Raw genomic sequence first — 11,482 nt, 5'->3', positions numbered from 1 at the left:
TTGATTTTCTTATAACAATCAACACTTATTCAATGCATGCATACATTCATCATGAGGTCTTTCATTTAGGTTGTAATGGGGTTAGGGTCAAGGTAGGATCATTTATGGTTAAGTGGACTAGGATTGAATCTTTGATTAACACAGACTTTCCCACCTAACCTATTTAATGACCTATACAAATGCGAGCTATCCTAACTACCCATTCTTCACTTTTTTTTTACATACTCATGCATTCTTATTTGATTCATAACACCTATGCATTGATTCCTTTTTATCACTTTGGGGCATTTTGTCCCCTCTTTACTATATATATATATATTTTTTTTTCTTTTTCATCATCATACATTTTTTTTTCTCTTTTTTTTTCTTTTCATTCATTTTTTTTCTTTTCTTTATGTACTTTTTTTTTCTTTTTCTTCTTTCAAACTACATACAAGAACATCAATGCATAAGGTCTTTACATTTAATCAATACATGAATATGTACCCAATTCCTAAACATAAAAGTGTACTGCCCCTTTTATCCCATCCAATGTTCCCAAGCCTCACCAACTTGAATCATAAACACTCTCACTAGCCTAGGCTAATCAAAGATCCAAACAAGGACTTTTCATTGGTTTTCCGCCTTAGGCTTGTAATGTGCTAAATTGAGAATAAGTTGGTTAAGCATGGGCTCAAAATTGGCTAACAATGGAGAGTAGAAGGTTGGCTATTTGGGTAAGTGGGCTAATGAAATGATGGCCTCAATCATGCAAATGCATAAATACAAGAAATAAATGGATATATAGAATCAAGCAAATTAAGGATCATAATCATAGAAAGAGAACAATTTCACACAAGAATGGAAAATAAGTGGTTATAAAATGTAACCACATCAATAGGCTCAAGTCTCACAAGCTTGTGTTCTTAGTTCAATACATGCTTCACAAGGTATGAAATTCAAGCAAGTTTTTTCAAAAATTCTCTTTCAATCAATTGGGTTAATGCCTTCTATTTAAGCTTCTTGGAAAATTTCAATGTTTGACTAAGCATTGTTGTGATTGAAAAATTCAAAAATTTTCTTAGTTCACCCTTTCCTTTTTCACTTAAAACCAATTTCTTATGCAAAAAGGGTGACTAAGTATTTGCAATTCAAAGTATGATTTCTAATCACAACCGCAAACTAAAAAAAAAGATATGCAAAAATGTATAAAGAAAAATCCAACTAAAAGTATAGAATCTATCATCTAAAATATCTAAAACTATCCATAAGCATCAAAATATCTAAAATCCAAAATAAGCAGTAAAGATATCCAAAAGTAAACTCAAAATACATCAAATATATACAAAGGGTATGCAAAGTAAGATAGCTAGAAAAAGTGGCCAAAATGTTCACCGGTATCTAATGATGCCACCGGCTACCTCCCCACACTTAAGATCAAGCATCGTCCTCGATGCTAATCCTGAGGATCAGGGATAGGTGCACCGATAGGCTCTGGCTGTGGCGGTGGTGGCCGGCGGAGCAGCGGCGGTTGAGGGTGAGAGGAGGAAGAAGATGAAAATGGGGGAGAAAAAAGGGGGTTTTGCGCGACTGCGCAGTGCGCGTCGCGCATTACGTTAGCATCATTTTGAATCGACGCGGGCGCGCACCTTGCGCGTCCGCGTGCATTGGTACAACTCGGGACCTACGCGTACGCGCACAATGTGCTCACGCGTGGATGAGCAGAAATGGGAAGGGACGCGTGCGCGTACAGTGCGCGCACGCATGCATGGGGTTGGGCTAGGGGCTTAGAGTTGGCCCAACTCAGGCCTAACTCTCTGGAGAATGGCCTGGGGGTCGCGCCACCAGATCTGCGCGCACGCGGCATGTACGCGTCTGCGCGCATTGAGAAGAATGGAGATCCACGCGTGAGCGTGCGGTGCGCTCTAGCGTGGGATGGCAAAATAGGCAAGGGCGCGTGCGCGTACGGTGTGCGCACGCGTACATGAGATTGGGCCTGAGGCTTAGAATGGGCTTGAGGCACGCCCAACTCTCGGGTTAGAAGCCTAGATTGGTGGCAGCACGCAAGGACGCGCGCGCGGCAAGTGCGCGTCCGCATACATGGACGATTTGTGAAAAGGCGCGCACGCGGCAGGTGTGCGTCCGCGCAGATCGAGTTGGGCTATGGGCCCAAAGTTGGCCCAGAGCCAGCTCAACTCTCTGGGGTTTGGCTTAAAAATTTGCAGCAGCAAATCGACGCGGACGCGGCAAGTGCGCGTCCGCGTGAACGTCCATGTTCTCAAAGACGGCGCGCACGTACGTAGTGCGCGTCCGCGTGGGTCGTGTTGGGCTCAGGGCATAATGTTTGCCCAAGAGAGGCCCAACTCTCGGGTATGTGGGCGATGTTGCATCCGCACAGGGACGCGTGCGCGTGCATGGTGCGCGCGCGTCCACCCCTTTTTTTTTTTTTTTTAAATGCCTAAAAGCTCTAATTGCCCAAAGACTCCCCGTGGTGCCTACAACTCCTTATTTAGTCAAAATCACACACTTTCTAAAATGCAAGTTGGTTTTGAGATTTATTCTATTTCTACTAAGCACAACATACATGTTAATATGCTAGCAACTAGTGTACACAAACAAGCTAATTATGAAGTGAAAAACTACCTACAATGGTAACTCAAATCACTTATTAAACCAAATTAAAAGAGTTATGGAAAGAGTTTACCATGGTGGGGTGTCTCCCACCTAGCACTTTTAGTTAAAGTCCTTAAGTTGGACATTTTGAGATGCTTGTTGTCATGGTGGCTTATGTTTGTACTCTTCTTCGAATTCCCACCAGTGTTTGCTCTTCCAATAGCCTCCGGGATCCCAATTTAAACGTACAAGGCCTTCAAGGGGGCCTAAGCAAGTAACAAGGCCCCTAAGTTGATAGTGATCTATGTATGTTCCGGGGTCCCATACTTTATTTGTCAACCCCTTTTCTTCTTGGTCTTCATGCTTCCAATAGGGTGACAAACTTATTGAATTCTCTTTGTAACTCATATTCATCATCCTAGTTCCATTGAATTTGGCTTCACTCCACTTTTGAACCTCTAAGTTTGATCTTCCATCCCTTATGCTCCTTGATTCAAATTGTCCACCAACGTCTAATCCGTTCTTACTTTCTAGCCCACAAAGAGTTCTAAGTTGACCGTCCGTTTCTAACAACGCATATTGATATGGGCCAAGAAAATTGAAGGATGAGATGATTACCCACTCAATTTGTGGTTGGGACGGCGACTTAGCAAGGAAGATATTCAATGATCTTGACATTGTGGGTTCCACTTCCTTTGGCTTCTCCATGATGATTTCCATCTTTTGATAACTCTTTTTAAATTCTTCTTGTTTGCTAACTTTCTTCAAACCTTTATCATTGATCAAGTTATGTGTTGGAGGTTGCGCACCCTCCTCAACATTGGTTTCACATTCGAAGGGGGAAGCTTCAACAAGATCACCATTGTCACTTGATGTAGAGTTATTTTCGTTGATGGAACTTCCTTCTTGTTCAACCTCCTCTAGGTCTTCTTCCACTTCTTTATCTTCAACAATCTTCATTTCCTCCGCTTGTTGCAATACACACTCCATTTCCTTGTGCTTAACTTGAGACTCTAAAGTCTCTCTCATACCTCCCTCTTTGGTTGCTTTCTCACAATCATCCGTGAACTCATTTCGCTTGTGATATGAATCCCAAGAATCTATCTTTTGACGGATGGTTGCTTGAAGTCGATCCATTTCTTCCTTGAAACGATCCCTTAATTCTTGTTCCGCTTTACTAACATAAGTAGGATCATATTGCTCTTGGATTAATGGACATTGATATGCTTCCATGGAGGTTTGTGGCGGAGAGGAGAAATCATAATGTGGTTGGAAAGAAGATTCATCAAAGCTTTGAGGTGGGAAGTCATTTTGGTCATTGGTAGAGGGTGAAATTATACGGGACGTAAATTCTTAGAGGGTAGAGGTGAAACTAGTGAAGGCGGTTTGGAGCTCTTCTTGCTCTTGAAGAATGATACCAAGTGCATGATCCATGGGGACTTGGGTTGGAGGATAAAAATGTTGGAGTGGTGGTGATTCAAGGGTTGCTTGTTCATAATCGTCACAAGGGTATGCATAGGGGGAATATAGATTTGGATCATATGTGGGCACTTGGTGGAAATAAGATGTGGGTTGAGAATATGGTGCATAGAATGGTGGTGGTTGAGAGGTATAACCATGATAAGAATCATCATATCCATAGGAATGATATGCATTATAGGAAGGATTACCATCATAGTAACTTGAAGGGGAAGGTAGCCATGATGATTGCTCATATGGATATGGCTCCCCTCCTAAGAATTCATCTCTCCCATAATGTGAGCCATCATTCAAGTTTTCATCACCTACAAAATAGTCATAGTTATATCCAAAACCACAAGGAGGAGAATTCATAGTGGCAAATAGAAACAAAACCAATAGAGATCTTAAAACTAACAAAAACTAACAAACAAACAAAAGACAAACATATTCACAATATTCACATATTTACATTAACCAAAGACATGGCACTCATGCGCATTCCCCGGCAACGGCGCCATTTTGACGATTGGATTTTTGCCGGTATAGAAATTATCAAGTAATCAATCGTAGTATAGTCTAAACCGACGCAAAATCCATCATCAAACAAATCTACAATCTATAATCGAGAGTATTAGTCCCGAGTCGTTCTTCCCTAGGAATGCTACAAGGATACATGTTATTGGTTAAGTGGTCTTTTGCGGCTTGAAGAGTATGGCATGAAAGTACTAATAAAAGAAAACAACAATCAATCTATATTAAAAGCCTTGGCCAAGGTTGAACATTGAAAGTTCCATCACTATAGCTTCCTTCAATTGTGATAACAAAGGAGTGTTGCTTCACTTAGTTAACCCCTAATCATAGAGGAAAGTCAAGTAAAAGTAACTAACTTAAGTCACAAGTCCTAGTCTTACCCTAGGGAAGTCTAGCTTTAGTGCACTCTAAGTCAATTAGCAATCCTCAATTCTTAATCAACAATTGACATCCATTATTCAAGTGTCTCCAATGACTCAACCACTAGGCCAAGTGAGGGAATACTACTCCATATCTAAAGTTGGCATTTTCTCAAACATTTGGAGGGCAAGAATGAAAGACATAGTAAAATTGAGAAGAGATTTAGAACTAAAGCAATTCAACACAAAAGATTAACAACAATCAACAATGAACAACAATGAAAATGAGATCTTCAATGAATCAATAGAATCCAAAACAACAAAGCTAAATCTAAGATCTACAAGAATTGAACAATTACAAACACTAATTGAGATTAGAGAAGAGGATCTACAGCATGAACAAAGTAAATTGAAAGTGGCAATAGATCTCACCAAAGAATGGTTGAGAATTGAGAAAATGAAGATGAATCCTAGAGAGAAGTTGGAGTTTCTCTCTCTACAAATGTAACTAACTAAAAATATCTATCTAAGGGTCTAAAAATGAGTCTCTGGAAGTGAATGTGTTTATGTGTTTATGTGTGTCAATCCCCTTCAATCCTTGGCTCTTATATGCATTTTGGCGCCAAAGTTGGTTGCTGAAACCTTCCAAAATCGCCAGGCACGTGTTGCATTAGTGAGGTCATGTGCCATCATCGGCGCGTGCGCGCATGGTACGCGTGCGCGTCCTTGGCCTGTCTCGCAATGTGCGCGCGAGCGCCTTGTGCGCGTGCGCGTGCATGGCCTGGATAAATTCTTTGGCTTTTTGTGCTTCTCTCCACTTGCATGCTTTCTCCCTTGCTTCCTTTGATCCATGCCTAGCCTATTTCAACCTGAGATTACTAGCAAACACATCAAGGCATCTTATGGAATCAAAGAGAAACTAGAATTCATCAAAATAAGGCTTAAAAAGCATGTTTTTACACTTAAGCACAAATATGGGAGAGATAACAAAACCATGCTAATTCCTAGGCTAAATGTGACAAAAGGTTATCAAAATACTCTAAATTCAACACAAAACAACCGTCAAATTGGGGTTTGTCAGCAGCATAAACAAGTAGCAATCTAATAACCTGCAGTCTAGCCATTGGAGCAAATAATTCATCAAAATCGATTTCTTCTTCTTGGTCAAATCCTAATCCACAAGCCAAGCTTTATTTCTAGCTATCGTTCCATTTTCTCCCAACTTATTTATGAAAATTTATCTAGTTCCGGTTACTTTCTTCTCAATTGGCCTTGCAACTAATGTCCACGCTTGGTTTTTTTCAAATTACTGTAGCTCTTCTTTTATTGCTTTCACCTAAAATTGATCAGCAAAAACTTCTTCAATGTTATTAGGTTCAATAATTGAGATTGGGGCCATATTGCTTGAATTCATATTTTTCAGTGTTGATCTTGAAATTTTTTTCATTGAAAGATTCCCAATAATAAATTCATGAAAATAATTTAGGTATTATCTCTATTTTTTAAATTTAATTTAAATATTAATTTTTTTGAGTCAGAGGCTCCATTATTTTTTTTTCTATTGTATTGATATCAGTAAAAATTATAAAAGATAAAACTAAATTGTCTTTTACAAAATATTTGTGGGCAATTTCTGAAATAGAAATAGCAAAAATATCAATAGAAATAACATAAAATAAAAAATGAAAGAAAAATATTTTTTTTTGAAATAAAAAGCTCAATACAGTAAGGTGGAGCATTTAGAAAGTCCAGAGTTACAATACAAACACTAAAGAAAAAATCGTAGTTATTTTCAGTATGGCCATCAACAACTAGACGGAACAAAGCCAACACACTCTTTGTAGCTCCTAATCGACTTGGTAATAACTTCCACAACGCATGTTTCTTGATTCCAGAAAATCCTGACATTCATTTCCAACCACGTATTCCAAATGATAGCAAAAAAACCAATCAGCCACCTGTTAGTTCGACTTTTCTTACAGGAGCTCCTATCTAACTCTCAAAGTGTTGCTTAATGGTTCTTGGAATAGATCAAAATTTATTATAGGTGTATAACCAAACACACCACACCTGCCACGTGAACTCACAGCCAATGAATAAGTGGAAATCATTCTCAGTTTCTTTTTCATATAAGACACAAATCATATCCCTGTGATCAATAATGCCCAATTTAATCAATCTTTTCTTAGTATTGACCCTACCAACTAACACAAACCAGATGAATAGCTTAACTCTTGGTGGTACTAGTCCTCTCCATATAGATTTAGTGAAACTATAACTTGTAATGTCCTCCGAAAGAGTCTCAGCCTGCAAAGCCTGCACAAATGAGTTAGTAGAGTAAACTCTTGATCTATCAAATTTTCATACTATTCTATCCTCCCTCTCACTTGTTAACCTGATAGATTGTAGAACTCCATGAAGTTGGTTAACTAATTCTAACTCCCATTGGAATAGTACCCTTCTCCAATGAAAGTTTCATATCCACTCCAGTCCATCCCAGAACCCACAGTCCCCTATTACAGATCCGACTTGATTTGAAACTGAGAAAAGTCTTGGAAATACATCCTGCAGCACACCACATGGTAGCCAATTATCTTCCCAAAAAACAAATTTTTTTACCATCTCCTAACTCTAATGATAACACTCTGACCATTTTATCTCTCGCTTGCTGTTCTCTTATCTGCAATTGACAAATGTCCCTCCACGGACCTTTTGTATTAGGAACTGGCTGACAAGAAAGAAGGACATTTGGATTCAAGTCATTGCAGGAGCACACAATTTTTTTTCTATAATAGGCAATCCTCCTTTGAAAACCGCCACCACCACTTGAACAACAATGCTGTATTCCAAAGCACTGCATCATCCACGCCCAAACCCCCGAAGCGTTTTGGAGCTTGCACAATATCCCACCTTACCAAAGGTACCCCATCCCTTCCGTCCTCATTACTCCACAAGAACCTCCTTTGCAAATATATCAACTTATCTACTACTGCTCTGGACATCTTATATAAGCTAATATAGTAAACCGACAGACTATTAAGTACAGATTTGATGAGTACCAGCTTACCAGCTTTATTAATCGTTTTGGCTTTTCACAGATTGAGTTTCTCTTCTACTTTGTCTATAATAGGTTTCCATGTCTTGACCAATTTCGGATTCGCTCCCAAAGAAATACCAAAATATTTGACTGGCAACGTTGCTTCCTTACACCCTAACAAGCTACACATCCTTTGCGACCACTCTCGCTCGCAATTAACCGGAATCAAGCTAGATTTATCAAAGTTAATACTCAAGCCATACATTATCTCAAAACACTATAGAAGCCGCTTATAATTGCAAATAGTCTCCTCTTCCGGGGGGGAGGGCAAAAAAGTATTGTGTCATCCGTAAATCGCAAGTGAGACAACTTAATATTGTCTTTTCCAATCAACAAAGGAGAGATCCTTCTATGTCTTACTGTCTCTCCTACCATCCTATGAAGGACCTCAACAACAAGAACAAAAAGAAATGGAGAAAGAAGATCCCCTTGTCGTAAGCCTCATTTCATCTTAAAAGATTTAGAAAGCGAGCCATTTATCAAAAGTGACATAGACGCCGTGCACACACATTTTTTGATCCACCCTCGCCATCTTTGTCTAAAGCCCATTTTCTGAAGTACGATATCCACAAACTTCCATTTGACTCTATCGTAAGCTTTTTGAAAGTCCAGTTTGATTATTGCAGATTTCTTCTTTCTTTACTTCAACCATTGCACAGTTTCACACGCAATCAAAGTCCCATCATGAATCTTCCTCCTTTACACAAACGCACTATGAGTCTTCCCTATTGAGTCCGACATTACTCTTCTCATTCTCCGCACCAACACCTTCGAAATGACCTTATACACACACATCCTACCATACTAATCGGCCGAAGATCTTTAATCTCCCTTGCTCCCACAAACTTTGAAGCCAAAGCCACCCATGTAACATTAGAATCTCTTGGTAGCTCAGCCGATTAGAAGAAATCCATGACAGCTGCAGTAAATTCAGGACCAATTTCCTCCCAACACTTCTTTACGAAGTTCATATTGTAGCCATCACAGCCAAAGACTTCAGAGGACTCGTAATTCCAAACTGCTTCATTTATTTTATGAAAGAAAAATAATTTTTTATATTATAAAAAAGTATACAAATGTTATTTCTTTGAAAAAAAAAAGGATATAATTTTTTAGCACACATGTTCTATTTGCGCCAGGTTGTCTCTACGATCTTATTGATTTGGAAGTCAGCCAAATATCACACTCAAAGTGAGATCAAAGTATGACCCCCAAAAAAAAAGAAATTGAGATCAAAGGAAGCGTTTGGTAATTAGTGGGTATATCCACCCCAAATAAGACCCTATAGCACATAAAATATAGAGAAAAGCTCAAGGTCCATCCAAAAGAATATGTTGTTTTGAATTAATATTTTTAATTATTAATTAATTTTTTTAGTTTAATAATTTAATAATATATTTTTAAATATTATTATTTATTAATTATTAATTAAAAATAATAAATTTTAGAATTTTTAAAATTAATTATTTGTGTAAATTATATATTAAAATATAAATATTAAAATGAGTTAAATAAATCATATTATATATATAAATATATATTAATTTTATAGTTAATTTTTGATAGGCCGATAGCATTTTTTTTATGTACATACATCAACATAATTAATATATAAAATTAAAATTTGTGTATCATTTTAAAGCTGAAATATAAACACAACATATGAAATAAGAATTATTTTTACTTTTACCTTATTTTTCAGAATGTCAAGTTTGTTCTCTCTCTCTCTCTCTCTCTCTCTCTCTCTCTCTCTCTCTCTCTCTCTCTCTCTCTCTCTCTCTCTCTCTCTCTCTCTCTCTCTCTCTCTCAATAAAATTTGTAGGGTTGTGTAGCGGCTAGTGATAGATGCATGCTGAAAACCTGATTCCAGAAAGAGTTAAGAGAGTACATAAGATAAGACTTAGAGATTGTTGGTACCATAAGCTTCCATTTGCCGGCCACATCAATTGAAGCATCTTTGAATTAGTAGTAGTAGACTAGTATTAATTACAATTACTACATACCCCAACTTGGAACGGCAATGTGAAGGGATCAATTAAGACAAATTAGTCAACAGTAACTTAAGCCTTCTAGATTATGTTTAGTTTCTTTCATAATAATTCTTTTTTTGCAATTTTTTTTGTTAATGAATTCGTTTAAAAAATAAAATTTTAGAGATAAAATTTTAATCTAATTTTTTATATACTTTTTAAATAATTATCTAAATGTATCTATAAAATTTTGGATTATATATATATAAACCATTTATTAAATATAAAATTTAGCATTATTTTTGTTGACCTACTTCAAAATTAAGAATGATTTTGGTGGTTTACCCTTTTCTATACAATCATTGTCCCATTTTCTCCGGCAAGGAGTTTGTGTTTGGATTATCAAAATCCATTCAAACAAAACAAAAATTCCGGACTACAGGGGTTCAATCTCGATTTTTTATTTTAATATTGCTGTATGCAAAACACAGACACTGAATGTCTCTCGTAGATTATATTTTTATGAATATATTTTTTTTACAGTACGCTTTTGACAAATTATTTGTGTCACTGACGCTAAAACAATATAAAAAAAAGGATTCAATCCAATGCAATTCAACTTATATACTTTTAGTGACAAAAATAAAATTTTGAAACTACATTTTTTCTTGTCAAATCAAAGTTTGGGTAAAGTGACGAAGCATATTGCATGACATTACATTCTATTATTTTTATTTTGTTTAACAAAGGAAACACTTTTATTCATACAACTAGTTAAATAACGTTTATAGATCCCAAAAAAAAATATTAGTTTTATATCTTAAAAAGAAGATAAATAGTTTTTATATTTTATTATTAATTACTAAAAAATCATCATATATGTTTAGACAAAATACGTTATTTGATAGGGGTGGCAATTAGGGGTGTTCAAATCTAAACCGATCTAAATTAAACCGTTCATCCAATCCAATCCAAACCGAAATCGATTAAAACCGCACTAATTCGGATTTGATTGGATTCTATTTTTTGCAAATCGCTGTATCGGATCGGATTTTGGATTTACTTTTCACAACCGATCCAATCCAATCCAAACCGCACAATGTGCTATAATATTATTATTTTATTATTATATTTACAATTATTCTTATAACATGTTCAATTTGTTATATATTTTTATATTATTCATGTATAATTATTATTATTTAATAAATATTTTATGTTCAAAATATTATTTATTTGTTTATTTTAACTAACCTATAATTTTATTTCTATTGTTATGTTATCGTTGGCTTTTTAAAATATTGTTAAGACTTGTTACGTTATTATTAATTATTTAAAATTTGATGTTGAGACTTGTTATATGTATTTTTTTTAATTTACAAAACCGCAAATCCAATCCAATCAAAACCGCTTGAAATTGGATCGGATCGGATCGAAATTTTTTTTAAACATCATCCAATCCAAACCGCACC

Source organism: Arachis stenosperma, chromosome 3 (genome assembly GCF_014773155.1).
Source record: "Arachis stenosperma cultivar V10309 chromosome 3, arast.V10309.gnm1.PFL2, whole genome shotgun sequence".
NCBI classification, from domain to species: Eukaryota; Viridiplantae; Streptophyta; class Magnoliopsida; order Fabales; family Fabaceae; genus Arachis; species Arachis stenosperma.
The sequence above is the reverse complement of the archived record's forward strand: the minus strand, read 5'-3'. Positions refer to the sequence as shown.